Source organism: Puma concolor, chromosome C1 (assembly GCF_028749965.1).
Source record: "Puma concolor isolate L17-30 chromosome C1, mPumCon1.1.hap2, whole genome shotgun sequence".
Taxonomy (NCBI): domain Eukaryota; kingdom Metazoa; phylum Chordata; class Mammalia; order Carnivora; family Felidae; genus Puma; species Puma concolor.
The window spans coordinates 136,825,329-136,847,260 of record NC_141674.1 but is presented as its reverse complement, the minus strand read 5'-3'; the positions used below and the strand labels follow the sequence as shown (position 1 = coordinate 136,847,260).

The following is a 21,932-nucleotide window of genomic DNA, read 5'->3' as shown; positions in this document are numbered from 1 at the left end:
CCTAGAATGAAGCAAAGCATTCCTAAGCTTACTCTTGTTTGGAAAAGCAAAGTACTTTCCATAGGTGCTTTGAAATGACAAAAAATACACTAGTGCCAGTTGTGGGTATCTTCCAGTGTTCTGAAAAATCACTGATTTCTACCAAACACCATAGCCTGAGACCAAGCATCCAAGCATGGGAGACAGTCGCCCACAATCCCACAGCAAAAGAGAGAGAAGAACCATTGCTCCATTGTGATCATGTGGCATTTGGAATCACGTACTACCCACATAACAAGACACTGCTTGTTTGTCAAGTTGAAATTTATTAGAAATGTTTGCTCATCTTACGGAGCACTAACAGAACAAGTTACTTGCAATCCAGGGTTTTACTGTATTTAGATATAACAAAATATGTACAAAATATATGTGAGGAAAACTACAGAAGTCTGTTGAAAAAAATCAAAGAACTAAATAAATTGGAGAAATACTCCACATTCATGGTTAGTAATATTCAATATTGTTAAGATGTCAGTTCTCCTCAACTTAATCTATAGACTCAAGTAATCCAAACCAAAATCTCAGTGATTTTTTTATGGATAACAATAAATTCATTTTAAAGTTTATTTGGAGAGGCAAAAGACCCATAATAGCCAACACAATATTGAAGGTGAACAAAGTTGGAGGTCTCACACTACCTGCATTGAAGGCTTACTATACAGCTATAGTAATCAAGACAATGTGGTATTGTGAAAGAATAGATAAATAGATTAATTAAACAGAATAGAGAGGCCAGAAATAGACCCACATAAATATAGTCAAATGATCTTTGACCAAGGAATAAAGGCAATACAATGGAGCAAAGATAGTTTTTTCAAGAAATGGTGTTGAAACCACTAAACTTAGGCATGCAAAATGAACCTAGACACAGAGTTTACCTTCTTTGCAAAAATTAACTCAAAATGAGTCACACCTAAACATAAAGTGCAAAGCTATAAAACTCCCAGAATATAACAAAGGAGAAAACCAAGATGACCTTGGATATGGTGATGACTTTTAAGATATAATATCAAAAGCACTTTTTTTTTAATTTTTGAGAGAGAGAGAGAGAGCACACAAGTAGAGGATAGGAGCAGAGGGAGAGAGAGAGAGAATCTTAAGCAGGTTCCATACTCAGCATGGAGCCCAACCTGGGGCTCTATCCCATGATCCTGGAATCATGATCTAAGCCGATACCAAGAGTTGGATGTTGAGCCACCCAGGTGTGCCCCAAAGGCACAATGTATAAAAGAAATAATTGATGGGGCACCTGACTAGATCAGTTGGCAGAGCATCTGACTCTTGATCTCAGGGTCATGAGTTGGAGCCCTACATTGGGTATAGAGATTATGAAAGAAAGAAAGAAAGAAAGAAAGAAAGAAAGAAAGAAAGAAAGAAAGAAAGAAAGAAAGAAAGAAAGAAAGAAAGAAAGAATCAGAATTGGTAAGAAGGAAACTGGACTTCATTGAAATTTAAAACTTTTTTTTAAGTTTATTTATTTTGAGAAAGTGAGATGGAGTGCAAGCAGGGGAGGGACAGAGGGAAAGATAGAATCCTCTGTGCTAACAGCATGGAGCTGGATGCAATGCTCAGTCTCATGAACCATGAGATCATGACCTGAGCCATCATGACGTCAAGAGTCAGACACTTAACCAACTGAGCCACTCAGGTGTCCCCAAATTTAAAATTTAAAACTTTTGCTCTGTGAAAAACAATGTCAAGAGGATGAGAAGAGAAACCATAGACTCGGAGAAAACATTTACAAAGGACATGTCTGATAGAGGACTGTTATCCAAAATATACAAAGCATTCTTAAAACTCAACAATAACAAAACAACACCCTAATTATAAAATTATTTAAATATCATAACAGACACCTCACCACAGATGGAAAGGAAGTATATGAAAAGCATATGTGACAAAGAAGAGATACTACACAATATGTCATTAAGGAAAGGAAAATTAACACAATAATGAGATACCACTGCAAACCTATTAAGGAAAATGGTACAGCCAGTTTGGAAGAGTGGCAGTTTCATATGAAAATAAAAATATTCATACCATACTATCCAGCAATAGTGCTCTTGGCATTTACCAATATGAGTTCAAAACTTATGTCTCCAAAAAAGCTTGCACACAGATATTAATAGAAGCTTTATGCATAATTGCCAAAGACTGGAAGCAAACCAAGGTGTCCTTCAGTAGATGAATGGATAAACAAACTGTAATCTATCCTTTTACTTAATGCTAAAAAGAAATGAGTTATCAAGCCATGAAAAAACATGGAAGAAACTTAGATACATATTACTGAGTAAAAGAAGCCAATCTGGAAAGGGTACACACTGTATATTTCCAACTATGCGACATTTTGGAAAAAAAAAAACTATGAAGACAGTAAAAGAATCAGTCACTCAGTGTTTAAAGGAAGAGACATAAATAGGTGGAACACAGAAGATTTTTAGGACAGTGAAAATCCTCTACCCTATGGATGGATGATGGATATGTCATCAAATGATGACTGTTCGTCATTATACATTTGTCCAAACTAAGAATGTAAAACACCAAGAGTGAACTGTAATGTGAACTACAGACTTTGGATGATTATGATGTGTCAATGTAGGTTGAACAATTGTAACAAATATACAAGTCTGGTGGAGGGTGTTGATAATGGGAAAGGTTATTCAGGTTGGGGCAGTGACCATATGGTTAATCTCTAACTTCCCCTTAATTCTGCTGTGTACCTAAAACTGCTCTAAAAGAAATATGTCTTCAAAAAAATGAAATTAAAAAAATGTGTTCTTTATGTACTTTGGATATCAACACCCTATTGGATATATCACTTACAACAATCTTCTCCCTTTGTTGCCTTTTCAGTAGGTTGCCTGCCTTTTCATTCTGTTGATGGTTTCCTTTGATGTGCAAAAGCTGTTTAGTATGGTGTAGTCCCAGAGTATAGTTTTGCTTGTTTCCCTAGCCTGAGGAGACATATACAGAAAAATGTTACTAAGGCTGATGTCCAAGAGTTTACTGCCTATGTTTCCTTTTGGGAGTTTTATGGCTTACATTTAAGTCTTACATTTAGATCTTCAATCCAACACCAAAATAATCACCACCACTATCATCGTCATCACCATCATCATCACCATCATCACCATTGTCTGATTAAAAAATGGGCAGAGGACCTAAAGAGACATTTTTCCAAAGAAGACACAGAGATAACCAACAGACACAAAAAAAATATATGTTCAATATCACTAATCATCAGGGAAATCCAAATCTAAACCACAGTGATATATCATCTCACATCAGTTAGAATGGCTAGTATCAAAAAAGACAAGAAATAACAAGTGGTGGGGCACCTGGGTGGCTCAGTCGGTTGAGCGCCTGACTTCAGCTCAGGTCATGATCTCACTGCTCGTGAGTTCTAGCCCCCAGTCGGGCTCTGTGCTGACAGCTGGGAGCCTGGAGCCTGTTTCGGATTCTGTGTCTCCCTCTCTCTCTGCCCCTAAGCCACTCACATTCTATCTCTGTCTCTCTTAAAAGTAAACAAACATTTAAAAAAAAAAAAGAAAGAAGTGTTAGCAAACATGTGGAGACAAGTGAAGTTTTATGCACTGTTGGTAGAAATGTAAATTGGTGCAACCACTATGGAAAACAGTATGGAGTTTCGTCAAAAAATTAAATAAGGAAATACCATAGAATCCAGTAAATCCACTACTAAGTATTTACTCAGAGAACACAAAAACACCAATTCAAAAAGATATATGCACCCCTATGTTTACTGCAGCATTATTTATAATATCTAATATGGAAGCAGTGTAAGTGTCCATCAATAGATGAGTGGATAAAGATGTGAGATATATATATATATATATATATATGTATGTATACATATATGTATATATATATAATGGAATATTGCTCTGCTGCAAAAAGAATAAAATTTTGACATTTGTGACAACATGGACTGACCTAGAGGTTATTATGCTAAGTAAAAAAAAGACAGAGAAAGGCAAACATGATATGATATCACTTACATGTAGAATCTAAAAAAACAAAACAAATGAACAAACAAAAAAAAAACAGAAACGGACTCATATATCCAGAGAACAAACTGGTGGCTGCCAGAGGGAAGGTGGGTGGGGGATGGGTGAAATAGGTGACAGAGGTTAAGAGGTACAAACTTCCAGTCATATAGTTAATAATATTGTACTAACACTGCAGGGTGACGTATGATAACTACACTGATCATGGTGAGCATTGTATAATGTATAGAATTATTGAATCTCTATGTTGTATACCTGAATCTAATATAACCTTGTATGTCAACTATACTTCAAATAATTTTAAACAGGACAAATAAATAAAATACAAAAAAAAATGCGAATGGAAGTGACATATGGATGTTTTAAGAGCCAGTGTATGATGTGTAGTGAGCTCTCTGTGTTTATGCCACAATAACCAGAGTGTTCCAGAAAAATGGCTATCTTATCCTGGTGCTATAGACTGAATGTTTGTGTCCCTCCAAAATTCATATGTTGAAACCTAATGCCTAATGTGACAGTGTTTGGCAGTGAGGACTTAGGGTGGTGATTGATTAGGTCAGGACAGTGGAATCCTGGTGAATGAGATTAATGCTCTTGTAAAGGTGACCCCACAGAGCTCCCTTACCATGTTAGGACATGGTAAGAAGACACCATCTATAAACTAAGAGGCAGGTTTTCACCAGACACTGAGTCTGTCAGTTTCACCAGACACTGGGTCTTGATCATGAACCTCCCAGATTCCAGAACTGTGTGAGATAAAGTTTTGTTTAAGCCACCCAGTTCATGGTATTTTTGTTACAGCAGCCAGACTAGGACCAAAGTGAGGACCGCATAAAGCAGAATCTCTACCCACCCTATAATTCATATTCAGCAGGGATGAAAAAGAAACCTTGCTGTTTCAAGCCACTAAAACTTGGGGACTGTTCGTTTCTGTAGTAGCACTCACCTCTTCTTACTGATGTAATGAGTATATAAATATTAGTGCACTCTGGCTAAATTCTCCAAATTCCTTAAACTTCTCTACAGTATTTCCAGCCCTGTACTACTCAGATAAAATAGATTTCCCTTTGTATATCCTATCAACTGTTTAAAATCATGCCATAAATTAGTTTCAATTTTCAGTTATATGCCTTATACAACTAATGTCTTAATTGTATTTATCACTATGTCTTAATGTCAATTAATGTCATATACAAATGTCTGGTTTTTCCTCAAGAGTAGTAGGCTTTTTAAAAATTTTTTTAAATGTTTATTTACTTTTTGGGAGAGAGAGAGAGACAGAGCAGGAGTGGGGGAGGGGCAGAGAGAGAGGGAGACAGAATCTGAAACAGGCTCCAGGCTCTGAGCTGTCAGCACAGAGCCCGACACAGGGCTTGAATTCAACAGACAGTGAGACCATGACCTGAGCCGAAGTCAGACGCTTGACTGAGTCATCCAGGCACCCCAAGAGTAGTATTCTTTAAGAGACTAGTCATGGTAGAAAGGTAGAACAGACATTGGACTTTAAATTCATAGATCTGACACAATATGAACAAGGAACAAGCCTAATAGAGAAATTGACATTGGAAGGGATAATGTTCACCTACTTTTTTTGAGAAAGGATAGAAAGAGAACAAACAAAAGGGGTCTGAAAAAAAATATGTACAGGATAGGACAGTGAATATTTAGGTAATAACCTCAGTTAAATTAGAAGCAACTTCATCTCTTGTAAGTCCTAGATGGGGGCAAAGTGTGACAAGAGGTATCCTTAATTACACCTGTATTTACTGAGAAATATTATTCCTTTAAGCCTACGAAGAATTAAATTATGTCTAAGTAAGTCCCTCTCTAATTGGAGGGAACATCTTCCAGAATGAAATATAGTAAATAGAATAACCATATGGTAAGTACTTCAAGAAAAGTACACTTGTCTCCTAGAATTCAGTTTAACTGCAAGAGATAGGTAACTTTTAAAAAACAAAGGCAGGTTCCTATGATTAAAAGGAAACATTTTATCACAAGAATAATATGAAGGCCATGATGTATTAGTATTCCAATCAGGGGTATCTCTTTTTAAGCCCAGTGAATTTCAAAGCAACACACATTCCTGGAAAAGCTCCTATGTGTAACTTGCTTATTTCACAATTCTGGTCAGCATCTCAAATACCATTTATCCCCCTAATTTATTCACAAATTTAGAAGAACGTCTTGCTGCTTAAAAAATCTTAAACCTAGCCTGCAATACTGTGAAGCAGATGAATCCTTCATGCCTCTCCATATTCAACTATTATTTCACAATATGTTTTCTATACATTAATGAAAGCAAATGCAGCCGACCCACATAAGTTATCTGATGGACTCCACTTTTATGTTTCCACTGCTGCTGGCCTCTACTTAGCTTCACCTGGGAGACCCTCTTATTATTTTCTTTTCCCTCCACTAATCTTGTTCCCTAATATACTTCAAAACCATGTTCCAAACATGTGTCTACTGGGATGTCTTGCTTAATTAATCCAAGCCAATTCTGGTCATTGTTTCATTCTGCATTGCATCAGCACTTATAGAATTATGCAATTTCATTGTTACAAGAAGACATTTTGTAGGTGAAGAGACTGAAGCCTAGAAAGATCAAAGCTATTTAAGGAAAAGTCAGGGTTCAAATATAGGCCTCATGTTTCCATGTTACCTATGGCATATTTTGTACTCTTGATTGACTATAGGTTTGATATTTTTCGTAAGTTGATTTAGAGAGTATTTTTTTTTCACACAGCGTACAGAGTAATTTTAATTTTTGTTTCTTCTAGAGGGTGAGAGCATGAGTTGGAGGAGAGGGACAGAGAGAGAGAGAGAGAGAGAGAGAGAGAGAGAGAGAGAGAATCTCAAGCAGGCTCCACGCTCAGCACAGAGCCTGACACGGGGCTCAGTCACACGATCCTGGGATCATGACCTCAGCCACCAGGTGCCCCAGAATATAGTAATTTTAGATATATTTTTAAAATAATAGTAATAAGATCTATCATTTATTAGGAAATGTATATTAACACATTTGGTCCTGAAACAATCCAGTGAAATATGTATAATTATTATTTTACAAATTGAAATTTTGTCCTAGGAGGGGCTTAAGTAACTTTTCTAAGACCACAGGAGGCTCACCTGACATTCAAGCACAGGTGGTCAAGCTTCAAAGCCTATGCTCATAGCCACATTACTATAGAGACATATTTTGTACGCTGTACCCAAATAAACCAGAATATATATCTCCAAATAAGTGTAGACTCTTTCAAGTCAGTTGTCTTGGAATATCACACATTTATGCTAATGATACTGATATTTCCCCAGAATATTTTAAGATCTGAGCTTCTGGAATTAACAAGAAAATATTTTGTGCACTCTTGTGAATATTGTCAACAAAAGCAAACCCTTTCCTATGTAGACAAATGCTGTTTTGGAACTAGTCAGAAGTCAGTCACAGCAGAGCTAACAAGTGAGATGGCTAATTAAGTTTTATAAAATCTTATTCAATAAAAAGTGCACTGGGAATATAGAATAATAAGACTGTTTTTGGTGGAATGATTCATTCATAAGTTTTCCACATTAAGACAAGAATTCCAGAAATATCTTGAGTAAAGTTAGCATCCCATAATGCCTAAACAGACTCTAATAGTAAACACGTGCATTATTAGCACTTACTTCTCCTTCCAGCAACAGCCCCTATTTTCTTTGGAGACTTCATGTAGTCTTGTTGATACTCTTTGCTGGAATCCAGCAATGGGCATGTGACCCAGCATTCAGCAAGGCAAGCAATCACTGAATGCCATAGCAATTGGTTCAGAGGTGGGCACATGACTGAAGCTTACTACACAGTCAGGGTGACTCTGAGCCTCAAGATTCTTGCAACCATTCCCCACATGGAGTTGTGAGGCCGTGAAATTATGGTCAGAGGAGTCAGCCTACTACAAAATGAAAACTGAGCATGAAACCAAAATGTGGAGAGGAGCAGAGTCCAACTAAGGGATTAAGAGAGACCAAGTCCTGAGAACTTGGTTTGAGCCCCTGTGTCAAACTAAGCTTGACACGGGCAGTGCCTCTGGACTTTCTGGTCTTTAGAGTGAACAGATTCCATTTTCTGTCACTTGCAGAAAGTTTTAGCTAATGTACGTTGCAAGGTGGCTGCATAAAAAAATACCACTCACTGATTATTTCTGTGACCAGCTCATCACTCTGTAGTCACCCCTAGTGGCTATAGTATCATTTTTATGCACAGTATAGAGTATAAGTCTATTATGATGTAATTCTGAAAAACTTTTAGAGCAAGGTATTCTATTTTCACTCACATGCTTGAAAACACATCTGACTTACATGAGTTTAATCTCAGAGTTATCCACATAGCATTACCTTTATTCTATGAGACTAAAGAGTTAGAGGAAGAGTAGAAAACAAAATTTTATTCATATACATATTTTTCTGTATTACACACTAATAAATTAAGCTTGCATACAGGGATGCACTCACAACGCCTTTTTAAAACTATCTTTAAACTTATGACTGAGAGCTGTAACAAATACTCAAATATCACAATTGTTGATTTTGAAAGTCAATTTGTCTAGGTAATCTGACACATAGTTAAGCATCTTAATCTGATTTTATGGATATGATTTGAAAGTCACCCACAATTGAGGTCGAGCATTTGTATCTAGCAAGACAAAATTATACACAACCAGTCATTTTATAGTAACACAAATAAAAATCAAGTAAAGCGGATAAAACAGCATATAATATTTAGAATTATTATTATATTATATGACATAACATTTAAAATGTCAAAATAGCGAATATATTTCTAAGAAGACTAGATATATCATCCAATTGCTGCCCAAAATATACAAAAATTACCTTTTTTAAAGTTTTATTTATTTTGAGAGAGAGATGGAGAGAGCATGCATGAGCAGGGGAGGGAAAGAGAGGGAGAGGGAGAATCCCAAGCAGGCTCTGCATTGTCAGTTCAGAGCCGGACACAGGGTTTCAGCTAGGGAACCATGAGATCGTGACCTGAGCAAAAACCAAGAGTCAGAGACTCAGCCACCTGGGCCACCCAGGAGCCGCCTATTGTTTCTTATTTAAACTGAACACTCCAACTTTTCTAGATTTCTTCATCACCACCATCATATTTCTTTACCACCTCTAGTGATAAAAATTGCTCTGTCCTGTGATATATAAGTTACATTAAATTTAATTTTCACACATTCCCGTGAGTTATGTTAACATCTTTTTTTTTTTTAATTTGGTTTCTATTTCTTTAAAAGAATGCATTGAAGACAGTAGCTTTCAAATGGAAAACAATTTGATCAAAGAACAAACCAATATGAGTGATTTAAAACTATTTTAGTAAAGTCTGATACTCTTTAGAATTGAGAATATATATAAGTATGAATATAATATAACAATATAAAGCAGTAAAGATTCTCAGGAAAAATAGGCAACTGAGATAAAATAAATTTCTCTAAGAAATGTCATTTCTGTGCCATTAATGTTATATTCTTTTTAAGTCAAAGAAAAACCACTACAGATGATTTTGGATATTCTGAAGAAGTTAACTTTCCCTTTATAATGTAAAACTTTGGAATTAAAAGGTTAAACATCAACTTCTCCTTTCCTCTTTACTAACAGAGCCAAAACCTTCTATGATCCACTTTGAGCACCAACATCCCAATCCAAATTTCTTTTTTTTTTTTTAATTTTTTTTTTCAACGTTTATTTATTTTGGGGACAGAGAGAGACAGAGCATGAACGGGGGAGGGGCAGAGAGAGAGGGAGACACAGAATCGGAAACAGGCTCCAGGCTCCGAGCCATCAGCCCAGAGCCCGACGCGGGGCTCGAACTCGCGGACTGCGAGATCGTGACCTGGCTGAAGTCGGACGCTCAACCGACTGTGCCACCCAGGCGCCCCCAATCCAAATTTCTAATGAGGGGCCTCGAGTGGTCTGAACCAAGCAGTAGAACTAAGCTTGCCACAGGTTGGGCTCAAGGAGGGTCATATAACCAAGTCCAGGCCACTCATGGATGCATGCTTCCCTGATCACAGTAACCCATTCCTTGGGGGCAGGTGACTTAAATTGGTCCAATCAGAATACACTTGAGATTTTTTGTTCAAGATTCACAAAAGAGAGACACTTCTCTTTCTGGACTTGGACAAGAAAACTGGAATTTCATTTCCCCAGTTACTGTATCTACACAAGTTTACCGAATGCTACACTGATTTGGTTTTTGCTGTATCTATAGAGAAACTAGAAAAGTGGTATTTGCTATTTTAAAGTGAATTTTAAAACATAGATAGCCAACTGAAATAATTAAATCTTAGTAAAATAAAAACAAAAATCGTTTGTTATCTGCATTTCTTAGGAATGTGTACACGGAGATCTAGTCAAAACATCGGCAAGACCTTTACTAGTCAAACTGGAAACAATAACAAAAATGAAAGTTTCTTTCTGGTAACAAATATTTAAATAAGTAATGTGTTATGTTTGTAAACAATCTCGTATCTATGTTTTAATGCAGTAGAAACCATATTCCATACAACAATAGACATACACAGTATATTGACAATATTCACAAGTTTTGTGAATCTCCCTGACAAGTGTTGAAACAACACGTGAATTCCACTTCTATTCCTATTAAGTGCAATCTCTGGATATCATAGGATGGGACAAAGGTTATAAAGGTAAACATTCTTGGCAAAGATAGCACTTAAAAAATAAAGCCACCAAGGCATCTGTTAAATATGTTGTTTGGTAACTACAAGAATATTGGAAGGTGTACGATTTCAGATGCCTTGCTCTCAATACCTTATTTTTCACTCACTTTGTACGAAATATACCACTCACATCAGGGCAATATGTTAGGTCTCCTTGATTTTTCTAGATTATTCCACCACCTTTCTGATCACCTTCCATCTCACAAAGCATAAAACCTATTAGATTATCCCCCAGACCTTTCATTTCTAGAATAATCTGTACTCTTGACAGCCACAAACTACTTGAGAGTTTGTGTTAATAGGCACCTGACATCATTTTCATAAGTTTTTTTGACACTATCCTTTAATTAACAGGATGGAGACTGAATAAGCCTGTCAGATGTTTCAACAAAATAAGAAGGAATATATTATAAAACCACAAAAGTACATTGATTGTGTATACAAAGATATATAATTAAAAAGTACAAATCAAAGATGGCTATTTTGCACTTGACTTCAGTTATTTTGCACATTTGTGGCCTAGTAGTATTCATTGTTAAGGATACGTTACGATTGTATGCATTTAGAGTAGATCTGCAGTAAGCAATTTTATAGTTTAATGAAAATAATCATAGTTTGAGTAAGTAGTATGAAGTGTATCTGATGCTCCTTATCCCAAAATTAAGCTCCAATACAAATTATCATGATCTGGTTATATTTGGAGTGGGTTCTAGCAAGTAATGATGATTCTCAAAGTGCAAAAAAAAAAAAAAAAAAAGGAAAAAAGGAAAGAAAGAAAGCATTTCAAGCTATTTTTTTCAGATTTCATCTTTAATTTCTCTATAAAATTGATACAATTTCCACTGTGATCCAGTATGTGCTACTGTGAAGATGGCATTAATGTGCTGTCAGTTTGACAGCTTACTTTAACTTAACACCATTTGGTGAAAGAATACATTTTTAAATCTTTTTAAATATATCATATGCCACTGTTGCTACTTGCTCTTAATTTTTAGACTATCAAACAGTAATGCTATGCGCTAATGCAAAACTATACACGTCCCTACTCAAATTCTTTACAATAGCTTCAACTGTCTCCTTTGCAGATATTTTTTAACTGTGTATCAGAATCAGAGTAATAGATATGTTTTCTTTTTTTTTCCTTTTTTCTGTTTTTTGAAATGTAAATGCTTTGATTTCTGCCCGTAAGGGACATGCACTTGAATCCACCCAAGGGCTCCTTTGAGGGATAAAAGGTTCTGGTAACATATAGTCATTCCATGAACTACTAGATGATTGGAAACAAGGCTTGAGTAACTCTAGACGAAGTGAGGTATCTGATGAGAAAAATCATGACTTAGTTCCATATTTTAAGCTCTTCATTCCACTAATCCCATCAATTCACTCCTCCAACAGACACTGAGAACCAACCAACCAATCACCTGCTAAGTGATTGCACTGCTCTAGACCTGTGCTGAAGATGACGAGGCCTCAATAGAAGATGTACAATTAGGTTGACCATGACACTAGGCCATCAGGAGTGCTACACAAGCAATGCACAACCTCCTACTACAGCTTACAGAAGGACATCGGACACACGACGTGAAGTCTAAATCCCAATGCCACAAACCAAGTGTGTGCCTAAATAGATTCCAAATGTCCCAAAGACTAAACCTTGAGTGAAAGAAAAGTATTTTCAGATCACGAAACATTAGGGGTCATTTAGATACCTCTCTCCAATTTGTTCCTAAATTTGACTATAAAGCGTACCTGAAAGTTAAAATTATTGCTCCCAAAAGGACTTACCCAACAGTTATTTGGAACACCTTATTAAAGGAGTCAGAGATTCTTCAACACAGAAGTCTGTCTTGGTTTAAGTGTGATGATTCCGTTCATCATAAACACATGAAAATTATTGGCATGGGTATGTAAGGCCTCTCAAACCCAACTGCTTAGGAAAAAAAAAAGAAAAAAAATGTATGTTTTTCTTCTTCTGTTTTCTTTTAGAGAGAGAGTATGTCAGCAGGGGAGGGACAGACAGAAATGGGGAGAGAGAATCTTAAGCAGCCTCCATGCCCATCATGGAGCCCAACGCAGGGCTTAATCTCAGGACTGTAAGATCACGACCTGAACTGAAATCAAGAGTCAGATGCTTAACTGACTGAGCCACCCACTCATCCAGAAAAAATATTTTTTGAAACAACTTTCCTTTCCTACTAATCAGAGTTTATACATAACAGAAACTTCTTTTTTTTATTTATTTCTTAAAATGAATACTTACTAAAAAGACACATTTGATTCTTTTTGTCTACTACTGATTCTTGCTAGGACTATTGTCTGTCAGGGTATTGATGCTCATTAATTGTATGAACATAGGTTTGACGTTACATACACCTGGCTTCTACTTCAATCCCATTACTTTTACCTGCTAGGTGATTGCAACTAAGTTATTCAATCAGCTAAGGTTTGGTTTCCTAATTTGTAAAATAGAGGCAACATTTCCTTCCCAAAAGATTGTCATGAGGATTAGTTATATAACAAAAAAATGCCTAGAAATTGCTCTGTATCATTAGCAAGTTGTCCATAACATTTGATACTATTGGATGCCAAGTACCAAATAGGGAATAAGAAAAAGTCATTTTCTAGATAAATCATTGCCAGGGAAGCTCTAGTTAACTAACTGTATACCAAAGAGGAAACAATACTGTTTTGCTTTTGTTATGTCAACATTTTCTAATTACTAACATTAGCATCGGTTTCGCCACCCATTGGTGCCTTGATTCACTACACGCAGCGAATGATAATGGTATCATTAGGATTATATGGGAAGCTTTTAAAGAACTCAGGTTCCTGGGTCTCACCTTAAACCAACCAAATCAAAATCTTTTGAGGTGAGGCTAAGTAATGTATGTTTGAAATTGCTCCCCAGGTGATTCTGATGCTCAACTAAGTTTAGGAAACACTGCAATAAATGACCCAAGTCAAGGTTAAGTACAGTAATACAAAAAAAAAAAAAAAATACCTTCGTGTTTAACCTACTTCTAAGATTTCGGTACAAAAGACTGACCTCGATCTAGCTGAAGAGCAATTAACTCCTATCTGTCTTTATTCATCCATATAAAAAAGGGCAGGGAAAGATAACACTGGGTCAGTTAAGCACCCTTTTCATAAAGCTTTTCTTAATGTGCTATTTTTATGTCAATTTGCCATCATCTAAAACCTTAGAAGCATTTTTCTAAAAAAAAAAAAAAAAAATAGGATGGGGGATTTAAACATACCTAAGATCAGAGGTTCCCTGCCGTTTTTACATGCTGCTACCATGCGTGGGGGAAGGGCAGGGTGCTGTTAAAATACTGATGCCTGGGACCCACGTTGAGCCAATTCTCATTCAATTGGTCTGGGTGCTCTCTGGTGACTCTAGTGTAGGGTTCAAACTTCACCGCTGTTGTGAGTAACAGCTCATCTTGAGAATGATGGGCTTCACCAGGAATACTTGCCCTCTATCCACCAATGTGGTTTCCAAACTCCACTGGTCCTCAGAGTCACTGGGGAACTTTATAAACACTAGCAGTTCCCAAAAGGCCAATTCAGTAACTATGAAATAGAGTCATGGAAAGTGTATTACTTAAAATTTCCCCACATATCTTTAATAGTAATGATAATAATTATAATAACTAAGATCCATGGAGCATTTATATGCCAGGCAATGTTCTAACCCCTTTGCATATATTAACTAATTTAATCTCTTCCATACAACCAGTGAGTAGAGGGTCATTGTCCTCCTTTCACAGTTGATATTACTGGGGAACAGAGTAACTTGCCCTACAACACAGAGACCCAGGGTTTGTACCCAGGCTGTGAGATATCAGAGGTATGCTTTCAATGCATATGTTTTTATTAAGATAGATGCACATTATGTTGTCGGTGAGGAAATCCACATGAAAAAAAAAGCAATTATTTCAAGAGAACTTAAAACCAACACAATAAAATCATTAGCAGAGCCACCTACTCATTAATTACACCAGCCATAAAACACCTATATCTTCTAAAAAGGGTGAACTGTTTTCACTGTCAATCCTTCTTCTAAAACCTTTGCAACTATAAAGGTCAATGGCTAACGGTTGGACCTGGTCATTTTCTAGATCAACTTTTTTACTGCTTTTCTTTTCTTTGCTGGATTGGTTGCCTTTTGTGTATACCCATGATATGTTGGCAGTGATCTGGTACCGAGCTAGCTGGGAGCTGGGATAGCTGCCATGGTCCTTTAGTCCCTTTGAATATCTGTCAATGTCCAGTTTTGTTTTTTTTTTTTTTAATTTGAGTATAATTGGCATACAATGTTACATCAGTTTCAGGTGTACAACACAATGATTCAATAAGTTTATATAATATGCTATGCTCACCACAAGCATAGCTACAATCTGTCGCCATACAATGCTATTATAATGCCATGGAGTATATTCCCTATGTCATATCCTTTATTTCTGTGACTTAATTATTCAATAACTGGAGGCCTGTATCTCCCAGTCCCCTTCACTCACTTTGCCCTTTCCCCATCTCCTCCCCTCTGGCAACCATCAGTTTGTTCTGTGTATTTATAAGTTCTCTGTACTTATAAGTTTGATTCTGTGTTTTGTGTATTTGTTCATTTATTTGTTTTGTTTCTAGATTCCACAAATAAGTGAAATCACTAGGCATTTGTCTTTCTCTGTCTGACTTATTTCACCTAGCATAATACCCTCTAGGCTCAGCCATGTTATTGCAAACGGCAAGATCTCATCCTTTTTATGGCTGAGTAATATTCCATTGTGTGTGTGTGTGTGTGTGTGTGTGTGTGTATGTGTGAGTGTGTATACCAATCTTCTTTATCCATTCATCTATCGATGGATGCTTGTGTTGTTTCCATATCTTGACCACTGTAAATAATGCTGCAATAAATATAGGTGTATATATCTTTTCAATGTAATGTTTTCATTTTCTTTGGGTAAATACCCAGTAGTTTGATGTCCAATTTTTAAAAAAAATTTTTAATGTTCATTTGTTCTTGAGAGAGAGAGACAGAGTGTGAGTGAGGGAGGGGCAGAGAGAGAGAGGGAGACACAGAATCTGAAGCAGGCTGTAGGCTCCGAGCTATCAGCACAGAGCCCGACACGGGGCTTGAATTCACAAACCATGAGATCACGACCTGAGCCAAAGTCGGACACTTAACCGACTGAGCCACGAAGGCGCCCATGTGATGTCCAATTTTAAAAGAACTTGTCATTCTCTCTCTTTGAATATATGTGTACACATAACAGAGACCAATGGGCTATTTCTGGGTACATAGTGCAGTTCAGAGACCATAGCACTTAACATTTGTTTATTGCAAACAAAATTATGAACCCAGGAAACCATATATGCTTAGTTTCACCAACCAGCAGACTTGAACATCTTTTCTATGCTGTCCTGTACTCTAATTTCCTAAGTAACATATTCCCTTACAAGAATTATGTCCTCCCTAATGAAACCAACCCTTCACTACATGACCCCAAATTAATGTTTATGTCAGTAGGATCATTTTCTCTGGAATTATAATGGTTACTATATAACCATTTGAATTATAATGGTTACTAGCCAATCAATCACAGTACTGGGTGTGATACTTTTGGATTCTCAACGATTCTAATGGTATGCTGTCCAAAATGGTAACCACTAGCTACATGGAACTACTGAGCACCTGACATGTGACTAGCTTGAAAAAAGATGTGCTATAAATGAAAATACATACTGAATTTGGACAGTATGAATAAAATACCAAAACTCACATCAATAGTAATTTTAATTATTGTACTTCGAAATGAAAGTGGACGCACTTAATAAAATACATTATTGAAATTAATTACAACGGTTTCCTTTTATTCCTTTGAATATGACTGGAAAACACAAAATTACATATAAGGCTTGAATCTGTGGTTCACATATGTCTATTGGAAAGCATTTATCTAAAATACCAATGATTCTTCTGGCAGCTCCTGCATTGTGACTGTGCCACTTTTACAGCTGGGTGACATGAAACAAGCTACCTAATTTCTCCATTCCACAGTTACTTAGCTGGTCCCCTAATGCTATTGGCTAAGCTTTGCTGTAGCAATGACATGCTAGCATGCTTTCAAATTCCCAGTACAGAACCAGGTTTCTCAACGATCTTTTCATACCCTCTCGCCTACCCATCCCCAAATGTCGTCACAATTTGGCAGCAAAGGATAATGCGGACATTCTTTTCCGTTCCGTTAGAAGAGGGACAACTCACTCTCAATGAAAATGCACTTGAAAACGTTAATTTGTCAACTTTTCCCTCCCGCTTTCTACTGGGACCGTTTATAAACCACTTAGAAACTTCTTCAAATATAAAAATTGGATAGATGCCGGTTTATCCAAGTTTCCAGTTAATAACTAACCAGTGATCAGGTGTTTCAATCAAAAATGATTGAAACGAGTGTGTTGAAGAAGTAGATTAAAGTGAAATCAATCAATGAATCAATTACTTGCAGCATCTTTAGGTGGTGGAATTTAAAAGATATAAATGAAAAATAAATTATCACTGTAAAATTATTAAATTCAAATTCTAAATAAACTTTCACCATTTTATAGTGTTTCACATTAAATTTACAGCAGCAAAGATGTCATTACTTTTAATCAATTGACAGAACTAATTTGAGAATAAAATACAGTTAAGCACCTGGCAAAAATAACTTAATATTACTTATGATCCTATTCATGTGATGATTTTCTCTTTACCAGAAGTTTTCTCATCTGTATTACTCAAAGAATTTCATACTTTTGATAGGTGCTGTCACTTAAAAAGTTTGATATTAAAATCCAGGGTGGAAATGTGTGAAATTCTGCATTTCCATAGTTTTTTTTTCCACATCAACAAAAAAATTAAATTACCGTAAGCACGCATACATACTAAATATTTATTTAGAAAACACCTGAAAAAAAGAATCCATATGCCCATAATCTTTAAAATAGATTTGGGTAAAATACCCATTAGTAGTAAAACCGTGTCATTGGTTGGCCATGTTATATGGTGGGAAGTGGGGGACAGTGGTGCAGGGTAGGGACTGGTGCGAAGAAACAGTCATCTTGGAGATTTACTCATATTCTTAATAGGTAATTTTAAACCAAGAAATGTATGCATGCAGACATAATAAGGGAAGTGAATGCCTGCTCCTATTCTCCCCACGAAGGAGTCTCTAATCTGGTCTAGCTTATAGGAGCGCCTAACACTCTCATTCCAGTACTTGGTGCACAATGTGTTCACATGCTGGAAAGAAGAATTAATTGACTGGCATAGCTTTATAATGAAATAATGCAAAGACTATTTAGCAAACTCAGTTATTTCTAAATTTATCAAAGATGGTCTCCATGTGTTAGTCAGTTGCAGGCAGTTATTACAGAAACAATAATTCATGTACCCAAACTGTCTGTCTGCTTAATTCAGAAAGGCAGCTCTTTGGACTTTGTTTAAAAGACACCTATGAACTTTTTAGGAACTGCATTTTGATAAATATTTAATGGAAATGTGGTTTGCACGTGGCTAACGCGTAAAGAACAATCCCCACATAAGACTCCAGTGCAAAAATGAATACCTAGAACACCGAGTTAGCTTTAAAAATATCAACAATGCTACTAAATTACTGAGCAAAGAAGAAAACAGATGAGAAAGATCAATATTTTCACTTTCTTTGAGTACAGGTGAAATAACCTGATCTCCTTGTTCAATGATTTGAATTGCCAATTTATTTTCAACCATGCATGTGATGACCTTTTGAGAGCTATATACTATTTCTCTGATAATTGAAAGGTCAAGACATGTCCCCTTAAATCTCATACACTTTAGGGCATGTGTATCTGCCAACTTCACAGGTTATTAGTGTATAAGTAGAAATCATTAAAACAGCATTCTAAACCCCCCAGAGTCTGAACAAAAAAATTCAGAGGAGCATATGAGTATAAGGGATAGTTCAGGAGTGGGGGATAATGAAAAAACATATCAAAACTTTCTCCTGCCTTAAAGAGTGTGATTAATACTATTGAGAGCACACTGGGCATCTCTGTATTGCCTGATATCAATCATGAAATCCCCAAATACTCCAAAGACTCTTCTAGCAGCACTTTCAACCCATCAGAAACTACCAAGTAATGGACTTTTCTGAAAAAGCCTGTCTTCATGTGATTTCCAACTCTGTTTCAATACCAAATAGCACTGAATGCTTATCAGATCTAATCCAAACTGCCAAGAGCTCAGAATTCTGCCCATCTGTCACTAGGTTATTGGTTCGAGACAATATTAAGACAAAGAACAAGAGACAAAATCAGTTGGAAAAATTTTTTTTCAACTTTTGATCCTTTTCTTTATTGTCTATTGACCGGCAAGCCACGTGCTTCCAAACAAATCAACCAACTTACCTCGGAAATGAGTTACCACACACAAAAATGAGCCCAACTACTTTGGGATACTCACTCAATCTCTCCTTTTTCCTCTCTTCTCCCCTCCTCACCTCACCCTTTTTCTCCTACCCAGTGATTTTGGTGTGAAAGAAATGCCAGAAACAAACATAAGGGAACTCGCAGGAGTATAAGTTCTCTACCTATGTGGACTGTTTCACTGAAGGAAAAAGGGAATTTACATAAAGTTAAAACAAAGTTTTATGTCAAGTGTACCATTGATATTACAGAATTAAAGGACGTCTCTATTATAATCTTCTTTTCTATTACATTGTGTCATTAAAATATAGGACACCAGCAATGAAACTAAAAAGTAAATCTGCACATATCCTTATCCGTGCAGGGAAGCAATAAATCTCCCTCGCTGATAGCAGCTGTTCTACAGCTATCATTTGAATAGTACAGCTGCCACAACAATATCACATTTTATAGTTAAAAAGCAGTCAAAACTTTAATGTTACAGTGGAGGTAGATATACACTGCACTATAAATAAGCATTCTCTAATGAAGAAGTGAAGCATGTTTATTTTTTTCCTAGACATACCATTGAATAACATATCTCACCTACTGCAATCTGTCATAATAGAACTCATTATACTTGAACGTCTATAATACAAAACTCTGATTTATACTAATTAGGCTGGCTTTCATTGAGACATATGAGAACTTGAAAATACTTGGCCTGAGAGGCAAACTTTACTTCTTTCTTTAAAATATATATATTTCCACTTCTTGCTTCAAAATACAAGCCTAATGGATCTTTGGAAGGATTTGGTGCTCTTTTCCTTCCATATATTTTAAACTTGTGGGTTTGATTGGCAGAGGTGAGAGTTACATGCAGTTTGGGGAAACTCAGTTTGGCAAATGCTTAAACCTAAAATGACTAGCTGTGCAGCAGGCTTATTCAGAGCAATGTGATCTCAGTCTAAAGATGGCATCATGAGTGGTCTCTCCCTCAGTGCCTTATGGGATGTAGTTTTGGGGCTGGTCACTTGCTGCCAGTACAAAAGTTTAGCCCTCCACACACATTTTAAAGAGACCAGCTTCCTCTGAGGGAGTAAAAAGGGATGTGAATAAATATGCAGTAGCCCCGCCATATCCACGGGGAATATGTTCCAAGTCCCCCAGGGGATGTGTGAAACCCCAGATAGTATTGAAGCCTATATATACTATGTTTTTTTTTTTCCTATACATACATGTCTATGATAACATTTAATTTATAAATTAGGCACAATAAGAGATTAACAAAAATAATAATAAAATAGGACAATTGTTATAAATACTGTAATAAAAGCAATATGAATGTGGTCTCTCTCGGTCTCTCTCTCAAAACATCTTATTGCACTGTACTCACCCTTCTTGTGCTATGAGATGGTAAAACCCTATGTGAGGAGATGCAGTGAGGTGAATGACGCAGGTGCTGTGACGTAGGGTTAGGCTACTACTGACCTTTTGACGATTTTTCAGTAGGATCATCTACTTCCCGACCACAGTTGACCTTGAGTAACTGAATCACTGAAACCATGGAAAATGAAACCGTGGATAAGGAGAGAGTACCGTACCCTATGCCAAAACAAAACAAAACAAAACAAAACAAAACAAAACAAAACAAAACAGAAAAAAGTCAGGAAGCATTTTTATATATATTTTTTGAAAAGACAAAGTTTTTGCTATTTCATTAGCTGGTCAGCTGATATCAAACAGGATGCTTAAACAAACATGGAGAAAACCATGAAACTCTGCAACTCATCTTTTAGAATGTATCAAATCTCTCCATCAATGAGCAAAGACAGTTTATGCTAGCCAGTCTGAAAATTCTGATAAAGGAGCCCACTATACCTTTCGAAGTGTTGCACTTTACAATTTTGGTGTGGTCCTGTCACATTATGCTCATTAATATGTGGCAACACCACAGTCCTATTTTAAAGGGGAGTACCTCCTTCTTCCTCTGTGCCACAATGGATACCTTTGGCATCAGAGAAGCCACTTGAAGTAAAATGTCCCTCACACCATGAGGTTTGACACTTATTCTCATAGTATTGCTGTCTGAAATGCAGCAAGCCAGCACCAAAACTGCTAAAAATGAAGCTGTAAATGTAGAATCTATAAGCACGAGGAAAGCCTGTAAATGAAGTTCCATTTCTAGGCTTTCTTCAATTCACCAATTGGACTGCATCACTGTTACAGAATCATGCAAAACCAAAAAAATGTTGTTGGTGTATTTCATATGCCAACCCTCTGTGGCAGAGTCTGTCCAAAGGTGTAACTCAGAAGCACTGATTGTGGAGGACATGTTGCAGTAAGAATCAACTTGGTGAATTGGACTAATTTCGAATTTAGTTTGGAACTGGTCCAAATGATCCAAGAGGATGCACTGGGACATTGGGTACATTGATAATTTGGGCAAGCAATTTTAACAAATATTTACTAAGTTCCCACTAAGTCCAAAGCCCCAAATAAATGCAATGTATTTATATAGATACAAATAATGCTCAGTGTTTCTGTAAGATCTACAAAGTATAGAAAAAGATTTTTCCATAGGTACGCATAAAAAGAGGCTGAGCATTTTAGGGCAACATGTTTCTGGTTCTCAGAGATGAAGTGATAATTAAAGAACACCAGGACATTTTACGAGAGAGTATCACACACATACTCTCAAGTGATTTTC

The 21,932-nt window shown here is 36.5% G+C and overlaps 1 long non-coding RNA gene across 2 annotated transcripts in view; it reads right to left on the bottom strand.

Moving 5' to 3' along the window:
- The window catches only part of LOC147578455 (uncharacterized), a 128,034-nt gene that overhangs the window by 102,561 nt on the left and 3,541 nt on the right, over positions 1-21,932 (bottom strand). The window contains exons 4-5 of one of the 2 annotated variants that reach the window (XR_015254282.1): positions 20,714-20,827; positions 2,145-2,993 (exon numbers count right to left, since the gene is read on the bottom strand). This is a non-coding gene — a long non-coding RNA (uncharacterized LOC147578455). Of the gene's footprint in view, positions 1-2,144; positions 2,994-20,713; positions 20,828-21,932 lie in introns of those variants that run through there. The other variant, XR_015254281.1, reaches the window with a different exon arrangement.